General features: G+C 47.3%; 1 protein-coding gene and 1 long non-coding RNA gene across 15 annotated transcripts in view; both read left to right on the plus strand.

The window, feature by feature from the left end:
• The window catches only part of CELF2 (CUGBP Elav-like family member 2), a 473,931-nt gene that overhangs the window by 346,427 nt on the left and 102,992 nt on the right, over positions 1–24,512 (plus strand). The gene's annotated exons all lie outside the window — the stretch shown is intronic.
• Positions 382–22,617, plus strand: LOC120609026 (uncharacterized). Its single transcript, XR_005654622.1, has 3 exons — positions 382–2,894; positions 10,072–10,076; positions 22,607–22,617. It is a non-coding gene; the product is annotated as an uncharacterized LOC120609026 (long non-coding RNA).

Consider the following 24,512-nt stretch of genomic DNA (forward strand, 5'->3'; position numbering starts at 1 on the left):
GATTATAAGGTTTTTAATTTCTAGAAGTCAATTTTGGGTCTTTTTTACATCTTCTAAGTCCCTACCTACCTTTTGTAACATACCAAATACAGGGATAATAACTATTCCGGTATCCATGTCTGCTAGTTCTGACATCTTTGTCAGTTCTGGGCTGGTTCTTATTCATTGATTTTTCTCACTACAGACCATGTTTTCTTGGCATGGCTAGAAATCTTTGATTACCAAGATACCAGACATTGTGAATTTCATCTTGTTAGGTGCTGGATATTTTTGTGTTCTTCTAAAATTTTTTGAGCTTTGTTCCGCAGTGCAGTTAAGATACTTGCAAGCAATTTGATCCTCTTGCATTTCATTTTTTTTATGTATTATGCAGGGCTGTGACATTACTTCCTACTTCTAAAGTAAGGCTTTCGAAGTACTCTACCCAATGTGCCATGGATCATAAGTTTTTCCAGTCTGGGTGGTGGGAACAGCACTGTTCTTAGCCTTCAGTCTTTTTGGATGGTTCCCCCACCCCTACCCCAGGCTTTGGCAGTTTCTTTACGCGCATGGATTAGTCAGTGCTCTGCTGAGTACTCCTTAGGGACCCTATGCAGATCTCTAAGGTTCTCTCTCTGTGTAGCTCTCTCCTCTCCAGTAGTCTTTCTTGTCAGTTCTGACTGCCTTACCTCCCCAGACTCTCAGCTCCAAATCCTCAACTCAAGATATCTGCCATGCTCCATCTGGCTCCCCTCGCCCTGTGCCGTGGTCTGGAAACTCTTAAGAGCAGGAAGTTGTTTTCAGGCCGGAAGGTTATCCCTCTAGACCAGAAGCAAAGGTCTGTTTTTCTGGGTTATACTCTTATCCCTGATTCTTTTCTCACGGTGCCTCATTATTTATCCAGAGGCTAAATAACACCGATTATGGTAAATGAACGTCTCGTGGTACCAAATTCCCTAGTAAATAAAGCCCAGATTTGGTGGCCATATTTTCTGGATTTTTCATAAATCTTTCTGTTTCTCCTAATTCCACTTATAATCTCTATTCCTACATATCTATCCTTTATAAGCTGGAATCTCTGTACTGTCTTTAAGCAACAGCCTGCCTTTCTTTATACCTAACATTTCCTACAAGGTTATATCACATCTCCAGGTTGAAAATCATTCTCTAAACTCCTGTAAAGACTTCTGTGTGCCTCTTTAATTCAACCTATCACCTTCTACCATGTATTAACTTATTTATGCGTAAGTCTTAGCTCCTCTGTCTATAACTCCCTTCAGGACAAAATTTGGGTCTCGCTTAGATGCTCTTAGAAACATACAGTAGGTACATATTAAAGCAATCCATACATGTCGACTTAAAACACAGCTCTTGGGAATCAGTACTGAATGGGTATTGATGAAATGCTAGCCCAATGATAAAGACTATCTTAGGCTAAACGTTACTGGAGAGATTTAGTTGTCTGCAAGATGCTCATTCCTACTCTTAACTTTTCTGATATATCTCCTCTTTTCTGTGTCTCAGTTCGCAAACAAGAATTGACGTTGTCCCTTTGAAAGAATGATTCTAAAGGCGAGCGTTTTTATATGGCTGTCTTGGTATTCCTACAACCCAGTGTTGTACCTGACCTAAGAAATAGCTCTTTAATCACAGCGGGAACTCCCAATGGGAGGTCCTCTCAGAAGAATTATTCTTTAAAATTAAAAGTGATTCCACAAAGTACCTGGACCATGGATGAGGTCTTCCAAAATCTGTCTGAAATACTAAACACATTCAAAGATGGAGAAAGCACGGAACTGTGCTGACTCCCTGGGATTTCTATCTCTTTTTAAAAATCCATTGAAACGATTCCACCTATGTGAGGCGCTGGAGCTGCTAGATTCAGAGGGACGAAGAGTGGAATGGTGGGCACCAAGGACTGGGAGGATGGAATGTGGAGGTGTTGTTTTCTGGGTGCAGAGCGTCAGTCTGGGAAGGTGGACAAGGAGGCGGATAATGGTGATAGTTGCACAACAAGGTGAATGTACTTAGTGCCACTGGACCATACACTTAAAGATGGTTACAGCGGTAAAGTTTAAGTTATATATATTTTGCCACAATGAGAAAAAAAAAAAATCATTGAAATCCTGGTCATGTTTATGGAAAAGTTATAGGTAAATCTTGTTTTAGGTTCCAGTTCCCAGGTACTAGCTGCATGAGGTTGGGTAAACCGCTTACCCCTCTGAGTCTGTTTTCTCACCTGTAATGGGGCCTGATGTGTTTCACAGTTCCTGGCCCAGTGCCTGTCACATAGTGGGCACTCAGACACTCACCTTGTGCTGACCTTTTCAGCTTTATAGTGGCCGTCTTCATACTTTGAAAGTCCTGCCCAGGTTTGGCCTTGGAGAGTGAAGAGGACAAGCCTGGTGGCTTGAGAAAGAGCAGTGTTTACTTAACTCAGCCTGGCTTTACCTTTCTAAGAGGCTGAGACCACAAGGACCCGAGACTAGTTTTAGGAGGTGTCCCTGGGCAGGGAGACTCTGAAGGTGCACCAGCTCCTGGTGTCACTGTGGGAGAGTGACCTCTGGACTAGGACTCGCCATGGGACCAGCTGCCAACCTGGTGGTCTCAGAAAAGTGGGGGCAAAAATTGGAGACATGCCTTGAAATCTGAAGTCACTGAGTAAAGGAAATATGAGCTTAGGTAACCCTCTGCCTGTTTGTGAGTTTCATTTCATTATGGGCTCCCAAGCAGCCTCAGTTTCAAAGCTTAGATCTTTTCCAAATCATCGGACGTCTTTTGTAAATGAAACATAGTTAACGGGTCTTCATTAGTGCTTAGATTTCTAAGCAAAGCGATTATCCAAAGTCTAAATGTAGAGGTAGATCTCAAATAAAAAGGGAGGAAGGTGTCTGTGTGCTTATTCCATTTCTCAGGTTTACGTTGCACCCCCTCCCTGACTTCACATGTAGATTTGCAGTCCCTATGTCGCTTCAACTTCTTAAAACTTGACAGCCCAGGGAACTTTTCCAGGCAGGTATGGAGTCAGCGTCATTTGTAGGTTACTGCTATTCGCCCAGAAGAGCCAGTTAGTTGTGAGGGATCGTCATCTGCCGGTGTCTGGCCGCACGTGCCTTCACGTAAGCCCGTCCATCACTGTTAAGGAGCCAGCTGTCCCACGTATATACAGCTGTGCGGACCCTCGGGCTGGGATCTTGTCAGAGTCACACACACTAAGCAGGGTGCTGGAGTCTCATCGTGATTAGATGGGGCTCTTTCAGCACAATCCCAGAATGCCCAGCTCCAGGCACGGAGAAAGCGCTGCCACCTGAATCGGCACACTCTTTGTCCCCAGCAAGGGCGCAGGTGAGGGAACGATGCAGTTAGCCAGAAGTGCCAAGCACGCTGCTCCCCCCATTCTAGTCACATTCTAGGACGCCAGCTGGCTTTGAACTTCAGCCATTTCTTACATGCTGAGCCACCTTGAGGCAGAATGTGCCTCCACATTCCTGCCTGGCCCTGCCACCGTGCGACTAACCGCTGGAGGGAAAGCTGTGTCGGCCACTGATACTGACGGACTAGGTCTCTCGCAAGCTGGGGTGCCAGGGAAGGCAGCCACTCGGCTCTTCAACACCACTGCCCCCCTCACGACTGCCCCCGACTCTGTTACAGCAGTCTCACAAGTGAGCCACGCTGTTTTGGAAAGGCGTTCAATCTCCTTTGTGACCCAGAGTAAGTTGCCCACCGTCTCTGAGCCCTTTCCACAAAGTCCAAAGGAGATTCGAATGAGATGCAATGATTTGCAGCCCCGCCTGTCAGCATCGCCTGGAGAAATCGAAACACAAACAATGGTGCTTGGACTCCGCCCTCAGGAATTTTTTTTTTTAATTTTATTAAATTTATTGCAGTGACGTTGCTTAATGGAATTATACAGGTTTCGCTGGTACAGTTCTATAATACGACATCTGTCTAATGAATTCCTCTGCCGAAGGGCCCAGGCAGCATCTGAAAATGTAACACGTAATGTTTGTGGATTCAGATGTGCAGCCGGCGTTCAGAGGGGTCTCAGCTAGACGGGGCAAGAATGCCTTCCGCAGATGTAAAGCACCAAATAAATTTAGTCTGGCGTTACCGCCTTCGTATTTTCCACTCGTTTGGATGTGTAAGAATTTTAACCCCGCTAACGTAAAGATACTGTAATCGTTCACATCCTTCATGTCTTAGTTTTTTGTTTTTAAACGTTGCTTCTTCCCCCGCCCACCCCAGGCCATCCTTAGAGCTGTCCACTTCCCTGAACACAAGCAGCCCACACTGGTCCCCCGCCCCGCCCCGGGCGTGCACTGGCTTTTCCGTGGGATTTCGTAGCAGCCGGTCCCATGGGTTTTTCCGGGGACTGTGGAAGCCCGGCTGGCCTCCCAGGCCCTGGACTTCAAGAGGCAATAATTGCTTTCTGGTTAGAAACCCCTCAGGCACGGTGCCAGAGATAACGGGAGGGATGGGCAAGGCACATTTCCATCTCAAGATCGTACAACTAGGGGTCTGCGGGAAATCACACGCTATGTCAGTACCAAGAGGGCAGCTCAAAGTCAGAAGTTGCACAGTGACGAGACAAGCGCAGCAATTATATTTAAATGAGCACAGGAGAACATTTCACCACAAACTGCCCCGACTAAGGAAGGATTTCTGCGTGGGGTGTAATTGAATCGGCCTGAAGATCTCTGTCCCCACTAACGCCCCGTGGGTCTGTCTGGGCTGGTCCACCCATCAGCAGAGCTCTCCTTTCTTTACGGAGGACTGGGCTCTGGGGGGATGGATCAAACCTGCCCGACGGTGGATTTTCAGCCGAAATGAGAACACCTTCCGAGGGTCCGATACAGTTTGTGCTGCGAGAAAAAAAAAAGAGTCAGGTTTAACAGCAAGAATGTGGTCATTTAGGACGCTGTTTGATTCTCTGTGTGTCCGTATTACTTGGTTAATGGAGTAGCTTTTCCAAGAAATGCCAAAACACGCGTTTACATGGCGCTTCGCACTTGCAGACGTATCAAGTATTAATCCTCAGGACAGTCCCGGGAGGGAGGCCGAGGAGTCATCCTCAGTTTGCGGGTGGGAAAACCAAGATTGGCATTTGAAACAATAGTCACATAGCTAGGAATTTAGCCATTTGGAGACTGGACTCCTGATCCTAAGACTCTCATTTTGGTGCTTTTTTTCAGTTTTTTTTTTAATTTTACTTTGAGCTTTAAAAAGTAAAAGTTTTTATGTTGTTTTCATTTCGAAATGAGAAGATTGACATTTTTGAAATGAGAAAATTGGCCTTTGCCAGGAACACCGACGTGTGTCTACCCCTTTGCGTTGACCTGGCCCTTCAGAGCGGTTAAGGCCTTTTGGGGCACTCGAAAGGGCCAAATATTGATCCCGAAGGGGTGGGAAGAAGAGTACAGCAAACCGCCCGGATCCTTGAAATAAACCCTTCCTGAGCCCCGCGTTGCTGGTGTTAGCAAAGGTCAATGACATGTTAACGTCGTATGCTGTTTTACCAGAACTATAATGTTACATTTGAAGAGGTGACTCGCAGAGTCAGATGGCATTTTCTGAATCTGAAAGAAGGACATCAGCTGGGAACACCCACAGTTACTACTTTCCGTGGAGAAGTTCCACTCAGTTTTCATTCGCCCTCTATTTCACAGAAAACGAGAAACCATCGTATTTTACAGCGCCGTAGGGGTTACAGAAATACCAATGGCTCTTCGCTAGACAGGCCGTAATTTGGGGAAAGAATAGAGGTGAGCTTTGATTTTGACGGCTTCTGCTCTAAATTACCATTTTCCGCAGGCCACTTTTACGCGTCCTGTGGCACTAGTCCCACGTCAGGACGATGGGAATAGTAATGCCCTGCCCTCGCACAGTTCCGAAGGCGTTTCGAAAGTGCCTTTTTGGAAGCTGTAGAAATCTATGGCATTTACTGTCCGCGTTCCACCAGGAACTTAAAATCGCCGCCTATCACACCTCTAGGTGTGATAATATTTCTCATTCCATTACAGCAGAGGAATGTCGCACGAGGCCTTTTTACTGTCCTTTCCCTAGAATATCCCCCGAGTGCTTTCCGAGAGTGTTAACTGCTGTTTGGCTCATTCTTCTGCAGCAGAGAAAACAGACGTGCATCAGACACCGCTGTTAGACTTGGGGTGCAGCACGTAGGCAGTTTCGAGCAGCAGGGAGTAAAGTGCCCTGTCCCCTGCCTCTGTGTCTTTTCTGTGCCATGTCACCGGGTTCTGATAGCCATGCTGAGCAATGTTTTTTTTATTATTATTATTATTATTACTACTACTATTCCTTACTCTTCCCTGATCATCAGACTTGGCTCTACGCCTGCCACACCCATCCAGGCCAGCAGCCACGTGCACGTGAAGCAGTCTCACCACAGAAGGGCGGTCTGGAGATAAAGTCTCTGTAAAGGTATAGCTGGCACGTGTGTAGGATTAGGACAAAAATTAACTCACCATCACCTGGGTGTTCCGTTGGCAGGCCTAGGCCAACTTTACGGGTGCTGGAAAGGAAGGGGCAGAAGAAGTCCCCGTCGCTATGACAACCATCAGCCATTTCCAACCTGGCCGTGTGTCGCGTGACCTGGCACTGGTCTGCTGCGTATCATTTGTCTTCTGACTCCTTGTCCCTCACTGTCTCCCACTTGAGGCCAAGAGCATCACAGTCATGCCAATGAGTGGGTGGAAGAACAGCCTTGTTATTAACCTGCGTTGAAAACATAGCGGTTTGTTCGAATGTCTTCAGCCACAGATGCAGTCGCACAAGATACCAACACTCTTTCTTAAACATGGCAGAACAGAGTCCTCATTTAAACCTCCTCAGTCCCCCTCGTGGGAAAAAATTAGCCCCTGGAAGATGACTTCGTCCTTTACATCTTCATATGAATCCATAATTGGGCTATTTATATTGGTTAGCAGCTGTATTATCATATAAATCATGAACGTATAATCTAGAGTCATTTAGACCAATCATCCCACAGTAACCCTGAGAAACACATGAGCATCGTTAGCCTCTTTGTAGAAGAAAAAAAAAAAAAAAATGGGAGATTAATGTACCAAAAACCGCTCGGCTGCTTCTGCGGCTGATGCAGGTCTATAAACTAGAGTTTTGATACCCTTTTGGATAGTCGACATCTGTATGGACTCTAGCTGTCGATGGAGCTTTTTCGCACCTCGGTCTCATTGGTCTCCCGTGATGACCCTGGGAGCAGGCGGGGTGGGTGGGCATCTTGCTTTTGTGCAGAACGAGGTCTGCGGTTGAAGGTCAGTGACTTGCCCCAGCTAGGAGCCTGGGGACTAGGCCACCCTCTCAGACTCAGGCCAGTGCTCTTTGTCACACCAGGTGGACTGTCGAATCTAAGGTCCTTCACTGTGACGCTGGACACCTCTTCCCGTCTCCGTTCACATGTGCAAAAAGGCTTTGGCTCTTTGGTAGCATCCAATTTCATCTCAAGTTTCAGTTCCCATAAAATAAGCCTATAGTAGGGTCACCAAGGGACCCTTATCAAACGTCACCGGGAAAACAGCCCCAATCATTTTCTGTACCCTCCGGAACCCAGTTCAGTGTCCACATTGCCTCGTACCCCCACGGGAAGCGTTCGCTGACCGCCTCTCACTGGGCCCCTTTGCTGCTAAGCAGTGTGGGAGTGACAGCGTGGCCTTTTTCCTGCCCTGAGACGCCGAGTAGCGGCTCACGTCTGACTCACGTCTGTTTGACGTGCATGGTCGTTGGCTGGGGGCGGGGAAGCAACACTTACACCTTTTTCCCAAAAGGTGTCTGACCTTTAGGTTCTTGTACACAAACTCTGTTCTAGTTCCCGTGTGCTGCTTGGTTTATGGGTATATACTTACGACTGATTTTAATTCATGTCTTCGTGAGGAATCTTCCGTATCTTTTTTGATGCTGACAGTGTTATTAAGGATATTTCTTTATGTTTGGCTGTTACTACTCTTTTAAAAATGTATTGTTGTGGCAGCTTTGAGGCAGTTGCAATATATTCCTTTTTTTTATATATATATATATATATACGCAAGTCAGATTAAAATGTACAGTAACTGTCACCTGGTAACCAGACCCCATATAACTGTGTCAACATTTGCCAGTGATTTATTGCTTTAAATTGGAATCAGCTGATATTTGGTTTCACAGTTTTTAACTCTGCAGGGTTAATCTGGAACCTGCTGGTACACATGAAATAGTTGTGTTATCGGCTGTTCTAAGACTGATGACACATTTAGAAGATGGCTGTGTAATCAGTCAGTTAGCTCTTAGCATTGCAGCTTATTCCGTATGGCAGCGTACAATCTCAAAAAGAATTATCCTGCTATAGTTTAAACATGGAAGCTGAATGCGGCCACTGATAAAGACTGCACTCAGCCAGTCCTTTCTCGAATTGGATAGTTCTGCAGAATTTTATCTGCTTAGAGGATAAACGTGGGTTGTACTGGTCTGACCACTGGGGAACCTGAAAGCTTAGGGCAGAGTCTGGGAGCAGAACACTTCCTCAATCTACTGTCAGTGTCTTTTTCTACCTTTGCTCTTCCGTTTTTAGATAGACTTGGTTTGACTTTCACTCACCTAGACATGGGTAGGCACCTTGGAAATAAGGGTGCTGGTGCTTAGAGTTTCCCCTTGTTCTAAAAGCAATGAAAAGATATCCAAGATTATGTGAATTAAAAAAAAAAAGACCAGCACCCACTTTTGAGCGATCTTCTGTCATAGCCAGCTGTTGAGGCAGTCTGCCCCAGACTCGCCTTTTCTACAAAGCTCATCTGAGGGAAAAAGCAACATAGATTTTTATCTATATATACATACATACATACATATATATATATATATATACATACATACATACATACATACATACATACATATGTATATATACACAGACACACACATATATATATATATATATATATGAAGTGTGTCGTTTCTAGAGATAATTATTCCTGTTTACAAACATGTTAGCAGTAATCCATAGGCGACTTATTGATCTTTCAAGGAAGACCCAAGACTCAGAATAAAATCTTTTACATGGAGGTCTGCCGATTAGATTACACAGCCTCCCTTTGAACTGAAAGTAGAACGTTGGGCTTTTCAGTGCATAGGAGAAAAAAATACAGTGAGTTGTATTACAGGGCTGTTCTTATCTTGTGGTCCAGGGGCAGTTTTACCTGTCACATAACCAAGGGTTCCTTATGGACAGGGGTTTGGAGAGCAGGGAGTAGTATGAGGTACGGTTGTATGATTATTATTTTTTTTTTACCGGTGACAGATTATCAGAGACAAAAATGACAGTTTTATTAGAAGCCAAGAATATGATCTCTGGCACCAACATCGTTAATCAGAGACTACTGAGAAGCATTTGGTTAAGAAAACAGTATGAGATGGTTTCTCTTTGTTTCTGTGGTGGTTTCTTACTCTCTCTGATTCCGTTCCTATCATCACTTGATCTTTCTTCTCTCTCTCTTGAATATATAAGAAATGACTTCCCAACACACTCATATCCCTCCAGCCACACTCTGCCTCTGTCACTGCGTGGGCTGGCTTGCTGTTACCACTCAACTAGAGGTGTCGGAAGAGGATGTCAAGCTTGCCAGCAGGTCCATAGATTCCTGCCCTGTCTAGATAGATGGGGCCTAGAAAAGGGGATTGATGGATGCCTCCCCCTTTCTGAGTGTACCTTCTCTTGAAAAATATATTTAATTACGTGGAGTTCATTTCTAGCCCCAGTTGAGAGCAGGCCCGCCAGACTCCACTCGGCGTGTCTGTTATGAGGGGAGAAAACCATCAATATTTTAAAAGCTGCTGACAGGCAAGAAGTTAGGCTTGATGGCTGGAAATTTAGAATTTTTTTTTTTAACTCTCTTTAAAATCTCTTCATTGCTTCTCTAGAGCGGTAGTGAGAGAAGGCTTAATATAGATAGAACAAGGGATGTGATGAAGTGTAATGAGATAAAACCAATCAGAGTCTTCAGGCTTCAGATAACCTAGATGTGTCCTAATTGTATGGCCTGAATTCCTCACCTGGGAGCTTACCAGAGCAGCCAGCACCCAGCGATGCCCCAGGATCGGTGTCACAAAACTGGGCCACAGGAGGTGTGCTCCAGAGAATATATTTTAGGGCAGATCTCCCAAGGGCAGATTTTGACGGGCCTTCTGGATTTCCACTTGTGGTCGAAGAGGATGAATGATGTTCAGATTCACCCAGACGTTCCAGATATCACCTTACTGGCTGCCGAGGGGCTTGGGGGACTATATTAACTCTTTGGAGCCACTAGAGAAGTTTTCCAGTCAGTTTCCAAATACCAGTTAGTCTATCTATTTCTATTCCGCCGATAAAATCTTCAAGGGTCACCGTTATATGTAGGTCTCTCTCATGTGTAACCTCACCCTTACCTCCATTCCAAAAATTAATTTTTCTTTCTTCCTATATCACAATGCATATTCTTAGAGCAAAGATACTTAGTATTTTATACACTTGTTCGCATTTATATGAAATGCCAACCCAAGGGCAGGGAAGGTAAAAGAGGTGGATTGATGAACATTTTTAAATGCCTCTTCCACGTTTCCATAGCATGCATCTCAACTTCCCTTATACTCCGCTGCATTTGGGTGCGTGCTTATGTTTCTTGAATTCTCTGAAGGGAGTTAAAACAAGCGCAGAGCTACTTAGGTACCAAAAGGACTTGAAGACAGTAGTTGCTAGCTCATAACTCAACCCAGGAAGATGGAACAGGACACTGCCTCTTTGCTCTGCCAAGGTGGCCCAGACCCCTCGAGACTTCGCCAGGCCAGATTTCTGTGCCCACCTGCTCAGCAACCCCTGTCTAGTCCCCGACACACTCGAGGATGCTAACTGGCTAGAGAAGCAGGAGAGGAGCGGGGGGAGGGATGAGCCTGAACTACTGGACCTGTGTACTTTGAAAAATGCTAGCAAAAAGATGGGAGGAAAGACTGAAGGAGAAGACAAAAAATAACTCGCGTGTGTGTACTTTGGGACTAAATCTCACCAGACAAGCAAATGAAGTTAAGGGTTATTTATCAACGCAGATTGTAGTGTTAGGTCTGTCAAGAATTACATCTTCCTCTCCGTCTAGTCAGTTTTACCAAGCAGTTTGTTCAAAAAGAGGGTATTCTCACCGAGAAACGGTTAAATACTGGTTTAAATGCATCACCCACTTTGTCTGCCTGATACCACTCTAGATATCCACCAACTTCTCATTTTCTGAAACCAAATTCTCAAACATACTCATTTCAGTCATTCTGGTGTGTTTTTAACTTAGCCACTTTGGGAAGTACCCAGAAAATGTGCTAAAGGTAGAGGGCAGAGAGACGTGCTATATGCTAAACTATAATATCTGCCACGTTCAGAGTTGTCACGTTTGAGTTATGTGTTTGTAAGTTTTTTACCGCTTGGTGTTTTAATAATCAGGATAGACTAAACTGCTGTAACAAATAGACCCAAAAAATGTATTCAGGCTAAAAACCCAGTAGAAGTTTCTTTCTTGCGCATGTCAGTAATCCTTTCTGGGTGTCCTGATTGGTGGGAACCTCTCTTCCACGTGATGTTACAGGGATCCAGCCTTTTTCTTCACCTTGTGGCTCTACCTTCTCCTGATAGTGTGTGTGTGTGTTCGTTTTGCCATCTCCATCCATCAAGAAGGAAGGAAACTATGAAGGCGTCCTATCTGCTCTGTTAAAAGCCCTGCCCTGAAGCAGCAAACGTCACCTCCACTGGCCTTCCCTCAGACCGTACACGGGCACATGGAGAGAGGGGCTTGGGGTGGACAGCCGGCAGTCTCTGCCACAGGTGTCTCACGTTGCTAACGGAGAATCACTGGGAACACTGTCATATGGATCACCAGGCCTTTCCCCCAGAAAACCCTGGCCCAGTAGGTCTGTGGTGCTTTCAAGAATCTATGTTTTTACGAACACCCCAAGCGATTGTCGTCAGGAAAGTGCGAGAAACACTGTGCAAGATGTGATTAGAGTGTAGAAACGTATTTTGCGCGTTTGTTGGCGTCTTAGGCTGAGAATCCTGTGTTGTAAGGAATGGTGACAGACTAGATGGGTGACACCTCACTCCTGGCACCTTGTTTAGCTATCATTAGTCTTAGAATTTTGCTACAGGCCTCATTGTATAGACGAGATTATGTTGTGACTGTACCGTGTAACTCATACCTCTGTTCAAACCTGAGTGGTGTGTGTGTTTGTTTTAGCTGATTGCTTCATTCAGTTAACCAAGTTTACCAGTCATTCTGACATACGGTTGTTTTATGGTTTATGTCAGATGCTTGGAGCACATCCCCTTATGACAGCTATTCAGCACGTAGGTCAGTGTATAAGATTGACTAGTAATGAAATCTTGGAAGTGTTTTTCCCCTCCCGTCACAATGTTGAATCCTTTAGATGCTTACCATCATGGAAATAAGCAGCGTAGCTGTATTGGGTGGATTGTGGTTGAATTATTCATCAGTGACCTCTGTCTAAAACTGAAGGACGGAAAGCCGCCCCACCCAGCTTCTGAACATGCCAGACGCGTGATGCGAGAAGCGTGGAATTCGTTTCATAAGCTCATCACAGCACATCTGAATCCTGGACTACTTTCTCCATGCCACCCAATGGTCACATGGACCATGGCCCTTCGAACCAACTGGAATGTGCTGAAAGAATTCAAGCCAACTGTAGTATCAGCCTAAGATAATTATATTCAGGAAGGCAACTCCTCTCTCAAAAAATATTCCAGGACATACTGAAACAATATTTGGAATATCTACTGGTTTGGAGTGCCTGAGCTATTGATCTTCTTGTGATAGAATAAAGTTTAGAACTAGGAGGCCTTTAGGTGAGGGAGGACCTCTGTTTTGACTACGGAGGAGTATTAGTACCATTCCTTACCGACACAATTACGAAGCAGGAGAGTACAGCCAAGGCCTTGCCGTGTAATGATCTTTGTTGCCTCGAGCCTTTTAGCTCACTGCGGAGTGTTTTACAACACACCTTCCCTCCCACCCCATGCTGCGGATTATGCGTGTGTGGCGTCCACACAAGCCGGGGCTCTGACATCCAAAAGGGCCAAAGGCTTGGATGTCCACCTTCACCCGGTCACATCTGAGGACGGAGTAGGAGCCCGCGGGATCTCTCTCCTCTCATCTAAAGGGTTAACGGAAGAACGAGTAGCATCGACAGTGATTGAGAAAAACGGCAGTTTTTAGATCAGATGCTGCTCTGGTGCACGTGCAGCCTGGGGAAGGCTGATGGCGTCATCCTCCCAGAGTGAAACCAAATGGCTCTAATCAGTGTGTGGCGTGTAGAGTTTTCTATAATCTTGAAATCCAGGAAGTATTTCACTTTCCCGCTGAGGTTTTCTAGGGAGAGAGTCTGTGGCAAAGAGGATCATTCTTCTCTCTGTCTGCAGCAGAATGGGCCCATAACTCTGCAGCTGAATCTCAATCAAGTGCAAGTGCAAGGACCGCGTGTTGCGGTTTTTTGTTTTTTGTTTTTTGTTTTTGATCCGTAATCAGTTAATCTTATTTAATTTCCTGAAAAATAGAAAGCCACGCTGAGCATGTGCCTGGGTTGAGACTTAGATGGCGAAGCAGCACAGCAGTCTTCGGCAAGAGCGAGCCCACCTAATCGGATTGGGGCCCCGGCTTTGTCAGGAAGTTGACTCTCAGTCTAGATGCCACCTCCCGGTGCCTCTGTTTTTTTAAGAAGAGATGGGGACTGAAACTAGATGGTCGCTAAGGTCCCTTTACTCTCCTCGGTCCAGCATTGAAGTTGAGCGCAGACGAATTAGGAACAGCCCATGTCAGAATTATATGAGTGAAGTTTCCTCCCCCCAGCCACCCTCATTTTTTTGTCTTTTTTTTCCTTTTTTGTGACACTACGTCGTGGCTCAACACACCCACATTCTCGTTGTATAAACTCTTACCAAAGCCTGTCGTCAGACATTTATTTATTCCACAGTGTAAACCGCTGGAAAAATAGTTCAGAGTGGGTTTTTTGTTTTGTTTTGTTTTCTGGGATGGGGGAAGGATTTTTATTTCACTATAAAGTGGAGCTTCCAGCCAAAAAGATGATGCTCAGAGGAGAAGAGGGAGAATTGGGACGATGAGAGAGAAGGGTCGTGTAAGTTTGCCTGCGACAGCCCTGATTTGGATCTGTTGTCCCAAAATAATTGTTAAGATTACTCCCTTCCACTTTCCAAAATGTCCCCACGTGGATGGTGACTTACTCGATCGCCCTAGATATAGAGGAAGCCTCCATGGTACCCCTAAAATTATATCAGCAGTAGAAGGAAGGAAAGAAGCCAGCCTTTATTAGTGCTTTCTGTGTGCCCGATTCTGAACTTGGCACTGCATACACATTATCCTGCTGAGTGGATCAAACAAAATCTATCTCACCTAACCATCAAACCGACCCTGTCTTAGGCCAAAAATCGGCCAGCTATTACCAGAGCCGTTTGTCGGAACATGGACTAAGAGTGTCACGCAGGCTGTCCTTACCACCGGTGGCCCGTGGAACATGAAGTCTAAAAGAAAACTCGGTTGCTCTGGGACGAGCAGACGGGAAAATGCCCTTAACGACAGTCCATCGATAAGTGTTCAGGAAGCACCTACATGCCTGGCACCACGCCATGCCTTGGGAAAGGGACCAAGGAAGCTTTCACCATAGCCCCCAGCCCTCAAAGAGCTTTGATGGTCCTGGGTCGCATGATAATAAAGCAATAACTGAACTGCAGTAAGAGACAGCAATTCATCGGCAGTCGGTGATTTCTTCCTGTCCTATTGTGTCATGGTAACTCTCAAAATTAAAGCTAGCTTCTGGGAACCCCTTTCCAGGGGTGCCTGAGTACACCTCGGGGACAGGTACCCCAGCTCTCCTCCTGACATTTTCCTCCCCGTCCTGATCCTAGACATTTAGAGTGCCGCCTCTCCACACTCAGCCCAACATCACTGCCTTTTTCCCCTCCGCTCATCACCAAAATAGAGAAGTGACAAGTCTGTGACAAGTCATGGCTCCTCCTACAGCAGTGAAACCTGAGTGCGCTTATTACACAGCAACAGGTTTCATTTCAGATAAACTGTTTTAGGGAATTTTTGCCTCTCGGGGGAGGACCGTCGAGTGTAGAGTTGGGGAAATTTTTGATTTGCTCTGAACGGAAAAGTCATCCCAGCGATTCCATTAAAATTGACTGACTGTTTAGAGGCCGTGTAAATGGACGTGCAGAGTACTCAAAGGCCATGCAAATGGGTGAACTTGGCTAGTTCCGAGTAATTACTTCAGAAAGCAGGACAACAAAATCAATTCCAAACCCTGTTAAAGGGTGCGCGGTCATCGTTCACCAAAGGCTCGCCTGTCTCCCTCCTACCCAGAGGCCGGCGGGGAGCAGCACTGTGCTGGGGCGGGCGTGTCGACGCTGCCTTCGTGACCCTGGTTTCTCTCATCGCGACATCGGGGCAATGCTGCCTGCCCCTCACCTGACCCCGTAGGGAGCCTGCCTGGGGTCTGCCTGGCTTGGCGCTTTAAGGAGGAACGTAAATTCAAGGGGGAGGCAAATCTATAATATTCATCAAGCACTTTGATGGATGTGCCGGGAGCTGCGTCATGCTTTTTCATAAATGATTTTGTTTAATATAATACTCCTGTGACCTAGCTGCTGCTATTATTAACCCCATCTTATAAATAAGGAAATCGAGGCTTGAAGAACATAAGAAATTTGTCAGGCACCCAGTCAGTCTGAGATGCTAATCGAGAGATGACTCCTTTACTCACTGGAAGTTTTATGAATGAAGCAGGAGGGAAGTATCCTGTATGACCTTGAAAAGTGTCATCGTCTCTGCCACGAGGACTCTGGGGCCTCTTATCCCTGGAACATCAACTTAAATTTGGCTGCAAAGTGCATTTCTTACATATGTTCCTCCGTTCCAGGCGATTTGTAAAAACCTCGCCCTCCCTGACTGGGTTATGGTGCGTAGGGGTTGAGGCACTTGTGGCGGCCACACCAGCCACTCCCTAGAGTCACGCACCTCAGGAAGCAGCCTAAAATAAGTGCAGATCTGTACTGGAACCAGTGTGCTGTTTCTGTAGGCAAGGGATCTGCTTCTCTGTCTCACTTTGGCTGTAAAGAACAGAGGCAGGAAGTAGATGTGATTCCTCCAATTCCAAAAAAAATAAATAAATAACCTTGGTTCCACTCTGGATCGAAATGCCTCTTGCACGTCCCGCCCCATGTAGAACAGTCCCATAAAGAGGTAGAATGCCAGTGACACACTGAGACGGGCTGAAGGCCTGAGCCACGCTGAGTTTTGCACAGGCCAACAATAGGGGTCTGTATTCCTAGTCTTGGTGAGTGCAGGCTGTCTCACCCCGAGCGGGACGGCGAGGCTGAGACTCCACAGACCGGCCTGGCCGGGGGGCGTCTGATAGCCCGTGTGCGAACCGAGGACCATGGGAAAAGAGATACGGTTTTAACCTCTCGTTGCCACCAAACCCCTGATTATAATGCCTCTTATCCTCGAGAGAATCTATGCTATGAAATAACTTTATATCAAGACCTTCCTTTTAATGAAGTCCCTCTGTACTTGAGAAACTAAATCCTTTTTAATTGGATTCAAGACAGAACTACCCGCCACCACAGCTCACCTGGGCCACCTGCCCAGGTGTGGTTAACGGCCTGCAGGCCTGCCCAGCCACGGGCCCTTGGAGCAGAGGCAGCTGCTTGCCACCGCCTCTGGCGCTGTCTCTGCCTCACCCCCAAGACCCCTGGGAGACCAGCCGGCCACACCAGCTTTAGGGACACTGCCAAGTGTAGCCTTGTAGTTGGCTTGTCGAGTTCAACCAAAAGTTCTTTTTCTTTGGAGGAAAAGTGTGACCCCGCCCTTCGCACTTCAGAATTAGTATGTTAAAAACGAAAATGTAATAACCCCGCAGTTTGCTTATTACCGTGTATTCCGAAGGTCAGGTGACCTTTTCTGTTACAAAGGAGACTGCTCACTTCCCTCGTCCTGTCCCCGTGGCCCCTCAGCAAGCACACGCATCGCCCGTAAGCGCGCCTTCCGGTGCTCACAGCGCAGTGGGAGCGTGCAAGAAGCCACTGAACGCGGTGACTATCGGGGAAAAGGCGACGTTAAAATGGCTCAGATATTTTTACAGCTGCTGGGCCTCTGAAACGGTTTCACATAACTGGCTTGTTTCAGAGGCCCAGAGAAAGCGGAAAGCCGGTCCCGGCAGCTCGGCCCTCACGCCTTTCCTGGCCGTGTCCCACTCCTGTTGGGGTTTTCGTGACGATGGGCGAGGGCGTGTTGCAGCGCACAGAAAGCTACGCGCATTTTCCCTCCGCCTGCTTTCCCGAAAGGCTTGACGGTGCAGCAGATTTCATCTAGTTCGAAAAAGCGGCTCGGTTTTCCAGGCCAGAGGTTCAGAGGGCCTGCCCGCTTCGCGCGTCAGGCGGTCCCTCCGAGTCCCCAGGCAGCAGGAGGCAGGCAGCAGCCTAGATCTTGCGGCCACTGCCCAGGAGGCGGTCACAGTGTGTCAGGCACGGAGTCAGAGGCAAGGGCGCCAGGTTGCGGGAAGCCTGTACTGAGGAGGTCCGTACTGTCTCCCTGGTTGAAAGGCTGGCTCGGGTTTGCCGTGCAGGAGCAAGCCTGCTGGGGACGTCGAGTCAGGTTCTGGAAGGAACGGAGGATCCACGTCCCCGGCATGAGAAGAAGCACAACTCAAGCTCCGTCAGCAAAACTCCCGGAGGAATTCCCTGGGGTTTGCACTTGGTGATCCAAACGGTGACAGCCACATAATTCAGGGACTGAAAGCAGAATGGCAGCGTTGTTTCTCTGCTTCCTGGGTAGTGGCCAGATGGTGACACTTCCTACATCAGGGTGCCAATTATATCGAACTCTATGAAACTAAGCTAACTGGAGACGGTTTCAATGAAAGTTGATTTCTACAGGATGTGGCATTTGTCTTGGGTAGCTGTCACGCCAGCTCTGGAAGACCCGCTTTGAGATAGAGAAAAGAGGTTTATCCTAGGAGACGGTTAGAAGTCGAAAACCAGAGAAGTTTGGGTTATAAAAAGACATTTTGGTGACATGAAAGGAGGTCGAAGGATTTCCGGAGGTCTTTCACAGCAAGGCTGAAGCTATCGGGGGTGCTTCTGACCTAACCCCCTGTGGTAGGCATTGACCTTGAAGGGTGCTGTCAGCCAGTCATCGTTAGGATGGCTTTGCCTTTTCCGTTAGCTACTTGTTAGGCTAGTAGAGTTAGCCAATCGTAAAATTCAGTGATTTCACAGAGGGGACCTAGAAACCCAGAGAAGGCACTGCCACGTTAACTTCCTCTGGTTTTCTTTTTCTTGGTTTTGAGTTTAAAGCAAAAAAAAAAAAACTTACAGGGTTTTCCCACAGCTGATTTTTGCTTCGATTGCCACTTCGTTCATTCTTTTCCCCCACATGTGTCCTACGTCACTGCAGCCATCATGGTGCAGCATCCACGTTGGGGGGGCCACATAAGGAAGTGGAGGCAAGAGTAAGCACATAACTGTCTGGCCGCGGGGGGCGGATTTTAAATGTGGCTGTGAAGGCAGTAGCGTTGCTTGCGGGGCCCCCCGTTGGCACTCCTCCGAGGCAAGCCATGTTTTGAAGACAGAGCAAAAGAAACACCTGCGACCATGGAGGCCGCGAGTCGACGACAGCTCGCTTGACATGGTTCTACCCGGCAGCACCAGCTCTCAGTGTGGGGACTCGCGGTGGAGGCGGGGCCGTGCCGTGCGGCTCCGGGGACCGCTTTACCTCTGGAAGCGTCCACGAGCTTCCGGAGAATCAGAGTCGAGGGTCGTGGGAGAAGAGAGATGACCAGGGGGGACTCGGGTGGGGACTGCGTGCTACCCGCGTGACAGGAAGCCGAGGTCCGAATGGCAGTGCGACTTGGGTAACGCAGCCCCCCTGCTTTGCTGGCACATGTGGCCACGAAAGAGGGCTCCGTTGGCGGAAAGAGAGAGACCTTCGCGCGTTCGCGAATTCAGCCTTGCAGGCCCTTCACCCTTTGATCTGCCGACCCCTTAGGAGTCAGAGGCGGCCGTCGAAGCCATTTTCAGTCCACAAACGTCTTTGTTGACATCCCGAATTCAGATACATCTTGAATTGAACTTGTCTTTCCAGGACTATTTGTTTTTAAAAGAAAGACATAAGTACAGGATGCAACCCTCAGATGATCATCCTGTGGCTGTTTTCAAGTGTTCATCTGCTTAGATTTAGGAAGTTACAGGGATTTCTTGTGTTTAAGACACTGAATGGTCTTGAAGACATGGACAGACCCCTCTCTGTACCCTGGGGACAGAGTTCACTGGGAAGACAGGTGTCCACACACATCATATAAGCTCCAAGTCTAAAATGCATTTCCTTTCACCAGCTTAGCCCAGGGCTGTGGGGCATCATGTGTTCACCTTCTTTGCTCCATCTTCTCAAGTTGTACATTTGTTTGTATATCCGAAAATGTCCCCTGATTTGTCATATAAAGATGTCACTGGAGAGCAGTGCCAGAAAAAGGATTAGCAGTTCGAACCAGAACCTTCTAAAAAGGCCCTTTCTCCCCTTTATGAGAGCACCTTTCACAGAATTTATGCTCGGCCCAGGCTGGTGGCTCCAGGAAGGTCCTGGGGAATGTGTCACTAGACCAGCCACGCACAGGCTGCGCCCTTGAGTGTAAATCACTGGCCCGTGATCTGAACTGTCGACACCACAGCTGACGGGTGACGACTTCAATAATTGAAAACTGGACACGTCACCTCCCATCTTTCTACCCGGATTCTTTAAAACACACGCACAGATGTAACACAAACTGCCTTGTTGTCTGTAGAGTCAAAGGCTTGAAGAAAATGCCTTTTAAAATGGTGTCTCCAGTTTGGAAACCTTCGGAGGGAGACTCTTTAGTGAGTGTGACGTCCGCGTTCTTCTGGGCAGGGTTCATTGTAAAATCTGATCTCTGACATCATTCTCCGGGCTGTGTGTGTACCGCCCTCCCCCACCAGCGGTGCAGACAAATTGCTCTTTGACTCAGGGCAAGCCGTGATGTAAACTGGTTATCTCAACATATGCAGTGCATTTTTTTTTTTTTTAAATTCTGTGAGTATTATTACCGACAGTTTCCAAGCAAAGATTTGCAGGAGAAACAGCTGTGGTTTGAAAAGATTTGTGATCATCCAGATGGTTTCTTTGAGGATAAATCTACTTGATCATTTAAAATTAAAGCCTTTCAGTAAAGTTAAGTGTCTCCTTTATGATTTTTAAATATACTACCGTTGCGTGTGTGTGTGTGTGTGTGTGTGTGTGTACGCACGCACGTGTGTAGATGCCATTGGCCTGTCTCGTTTGGGGCTTTATCTTTGGAAACGGGCAAAACCTCAGAACACTGTCTCAAATTATTCAGCAATGAAGGCGGCAAAATATCTGAGGGAACCCTTCATGCGAGCCCAGAAAGTGTGAAGAGACAGATGGGCTGCCCTACCTGGAGAACGCGGCACGCAGCCTCTCTGGGAATTGCCCCCTCAGCTTCTGATACGACGTGGCCCAGGCGTATCGCACAATCATAATACTGATTGCACACTGCTTTGCAAGCTGAACACAGGCAGCTAGATTGCTAAACTTGCCAACTTCTAGGAACCCAGGTGGCGAAGGGCTTCTAGTCCCGTGGTGGGGCTCTGAGGAGACAGACGGAGGGGTGGCAGACAGGGGAGACTGGGACGGGGTGACTTTCCCGGACCCGTCTTCTGCCCTCGGTGCTTAGCGTCCACTTGCTTGCCGACCACCAGAGGTGCTGACTTGAGGCTGCGCACTGTCGGCCGTCGGCACCCGGGGTCTCTCTCTCCTCGGCCGTCTCCCCCACCAAACTGGATCCGTCTATACTGCCTTCCTCACGGTTCTGCTCGGTGTTCAAAGTCAGGCAGCCAAATGAGCTCACAGGGAGGTCATAATGGCCAGTACGCTCCAGTGTGTCACCCGCAAGATCTGTACGCTCATCAGTATCTCTTGGCGATCGGTAAAGGGGTCATCAGTAGTGGACATGGAGGCTCTGTATCGGCCTGAGACTGCGGTGTTTGGGTCTAGAACCACCACTCAGCCTGTTTTGCCATTGACTTTGAAAAGCCCTGCCGAGGAGCGATGGGGTGAGGTTGATAGACACAGGAGAGGTGGATTTTTTTTTTTTTCCCTGCTTCAAAATCCAAAGCTCTTACTGATACAACTCATTGTATCGATGAACGTGTTGAAAGTTGGGGTGCCATAAAGTCACTCGGACGTGGAGTGTCATGTTCCTCTTGAAGACATGGACAGACTCCTGTGTTTTCCTCAGACATTTGAGGCAAGACAGGCCGCTAAGCTGGCTGTCGCCACTGGCAGAAACTCCTGAATGAGTGGATACAGGTGGCAAGAACTGTAAAGTGCAAGGGCTTCGTGGTGTCAGAGAGCAAAGCAGAAACCTGTGAAGCAGCAAAAACGAGCAGCATTAAGCGGAAACTGGAGGGTTGAGGCTTGCCGAAGCGCCCGACTCATCAAACTGCAGTCACCTCTGCTGGTCCCCTGAGACCCCTGGCAGGTCATTGGCCATGTCTGACAGGGAGCAGCACCTTCCTCTGCTCTCCACGGACAGCAGGGAAAGACGGACCCCGGGACCAATCCCTGAAGCCAGAGAAGTTACGACCACTGACCTTCGAAGAGCACCTGGGGATAGTGTACATGTTTAACCACCCACCTGACGATGCTGCTGGAAACACAACCTGCTAACGGAGGGGGGGGGTCTGTCCCCAGAATCAGACTGCCGGGCCATCTGGCATTGCAGCTGACCTGAAAATGCATCCAGTAGATTTCAGGCCCGAGTTACAGCTGGTGTGGGGGAATCTAAGAGACAGGTGGTTCCCTTAACAGCTGTCCATCCAGTTAGGGTGGGCAAGAAAGAAAATCCATCCCATTCTTGCTGAAACTTCACGAGCCTTTGGGGACCTATCGGAGCTCCCTGACCTTGAGCCATGATAATTACCATATTGGGACAAATAATGATATTTCTCCGCGTGTTGAAATAATCTCTGCGGGTCAGTGAATCTAAGATTTTAAGTGAGCCTATCAAGTGGTAGGTGATTGAAAAACTGGGTCGTCCTCTGAGAGACTGAGTACTCAGGGAAGCAAGTCTTCCAAACACATTCTCATTCCGGAAGTGTACGGACTCAAGTCCCACGGGAGTGGGGGGTGGGGGCGGGGTGACACAAATCGCTGCTTCTCAGGTGACTATTTAAATTTGTAATTCTGTATTTATCCTGCAGATTTTAGGATAACTTAATCAAACACTGTATTGAATGAATTGGTCTGCATGCTAAATGAAGCGGCAAGACATTTTTAGCCCAAGAAAACGTAAAGAATAATTTTGACGTTTGGCTTTAAAAATTTGTTTGGCGTGAAATATCTGGACTGTGTAGCCACACGGTGTCGGGGAGAATTTTAGGTAGACTTGGGTTTCATTCCGTGATTTAGAAGTGATGAAAGTAAAATGACGTACGACGGAAGTTAAGTTATTTTCCCGAGTCACTCGGGACCCACCTGTATGCACCCACAAGGAAGAGCCTCGGGGCGACGTTCCCAATCGCCTCGCCTCCCCCAGAACCCCCACACTTCTGCAAGTTGTTCATTGCACGAGGGTGCCCAACACACACAAGTAGGGCAGAAATGCAGCCAGGGCTCTGCTCGCCAAGCCATGGGCCATGGCAAGGGGCCGTGCCCACTTGGAGATGGGACACCTTTTTCAAAGGTGCCAGGTTTGCTCGCCAACCCCGGCACTCGTGGAGCTGAGCTGTTGGCTTGGGCGCTGTGAGAGAAGCATGTCCCCAGTGCATTACAACTAGAACTAGAGCTGACCTTGGCATTACCCTAAGAGACCTTAGTTTCATTGGACGTGGAGCAAGAGTTAAGAGCTGTGTACAGTTTGCAGAGAATCAGCAGTGGAAATGCCTGATTTCAGCATATCAGTTGCACAGGCAGAGTGGACCCTGGAGGGAATTGGAAAGAGTTAGAGATTTGGGGTACCTTCCCATCTTCCCTTCTGTGCATGAGACTCCCTTCTTCATGCCGTTCCCCTCTTCACCCCCCTCATACACTGCTTAGGCATCAGCTTCAGACTAGCCCTTTCTCAGGAAACACACACACACACCCCACCTTCTATTCACTAAGGGCTTTATTGGAGAAGAAAACACGTCAGCCAGATTTATACTAGGATGTAAATAGCTAGGAACAATTAGATGTTCCCATCCCTGAGGGTACCACTTTAATGCTGAAATGGGAACGGAACTGCGCCTTCCCCGTGGGTTTCAGGCAGTGGGAACGGGTAGGGGTTTTGTCCCGGCGTATAAGGCAAGACAGGGGTCTTCACTCCTGAGAACTTCTCATGCAGCTCCGAGCTCTGCGGTGGGGCCCAGCATACCAGCCTTCCTCCACTTCCATCCCGTTTGTTCTTTGCTGCTTGGACCTCATCATCGCGTTTAGTTCTCCATTTCCAGGCCCCCCGTCGTCACACTGTGCTTTTAGGCCAATCTAAACGCGTCATTCTTAGCCCTGAGCGTGGCCAGACTGGCATTTGATTTCCATCTTTCTTAATCGCCTACTTTCCAGGCAAGCACACTGTTAGAACTTTCACTCTACCCCTAAATTTTCTTTTCATAAGTCTCACACCCCACAATCCACCTGCTTGAAAGTGTCACATTCCGGCTCTTTTTGAGGCTTGGATTATTGTGGTTGAAGGTCAGAGGTTCCCCCTTGCTGCTTTATCTGGACGCTAACCCCATAAGCCCAGGAGAGGGAAAGGAGAACTTACTGAGAGACTGATTGTTAGAACCTTGTAGGAGACAAAAAGGTTGTGTCTTTTTCTGCTTTTCTTTCTATATCAAGCCTGGGGAAGCATAGTTGCTATTTTTTCTTTTTTTTTCCTAGAGTGACGACAATTGGTTACTGGAAGCTGGGACTTTGCTTTCCTGTTTTAAATTATTCCTTGACCTGAAGCAATTTCTATAGCTTTTCTTGGGCTTGTGTTAGGCCAGTGAAGCTCAAACTACTTGCTGATTTGATCAGTTCAGTAAAAAATTCGACCATCAGGCACATGGCCAAATGAACTCTGGTGAAAGAAATCCAAATAGCTCAAATGAAAAGCTCTCATAAAAACGGTCAGTCTGTCGATCTGCGATACTTTAAAGAAACTTCGTAATTTTCAGTTGCCTCCCCCACGCCAAAGATCTACTTTAAGGGTTTCTGGTCCTTGGAGGCATGGAGTTTTTTGAATGCGAAAAAGCTACTATCATACTCTAGTTTGTCCAAAAGGTGAAGCAGTTGCATATTTAATCTCAGTTCCAGCGAAATCAAATATATAACAAGTTTCCAAATTTCTTTCCAAGTGAGGAGGAAGGATCTTCGACGTGTCTAGGAATGCTGTAGGAACAGCATTGTGCTTTCTTTTCCTCCTTTGAAAAAGCTTTT

This window comes from Pteropus medius, unplaced genomic scaffold, assembly GCF_902729225.1.
Source record: "Pteropus medius unplaced genomic scaffold, Ma_sr-lr_union100, whole genome shotgun sequence".
In the NCBI taxonomy this organism is placed as follows: Eukaryota; Metazoa; Chordata; class Mammalia; order Chiroptera; family Pteropodidae; genus Pteropus; species Pteropus medius.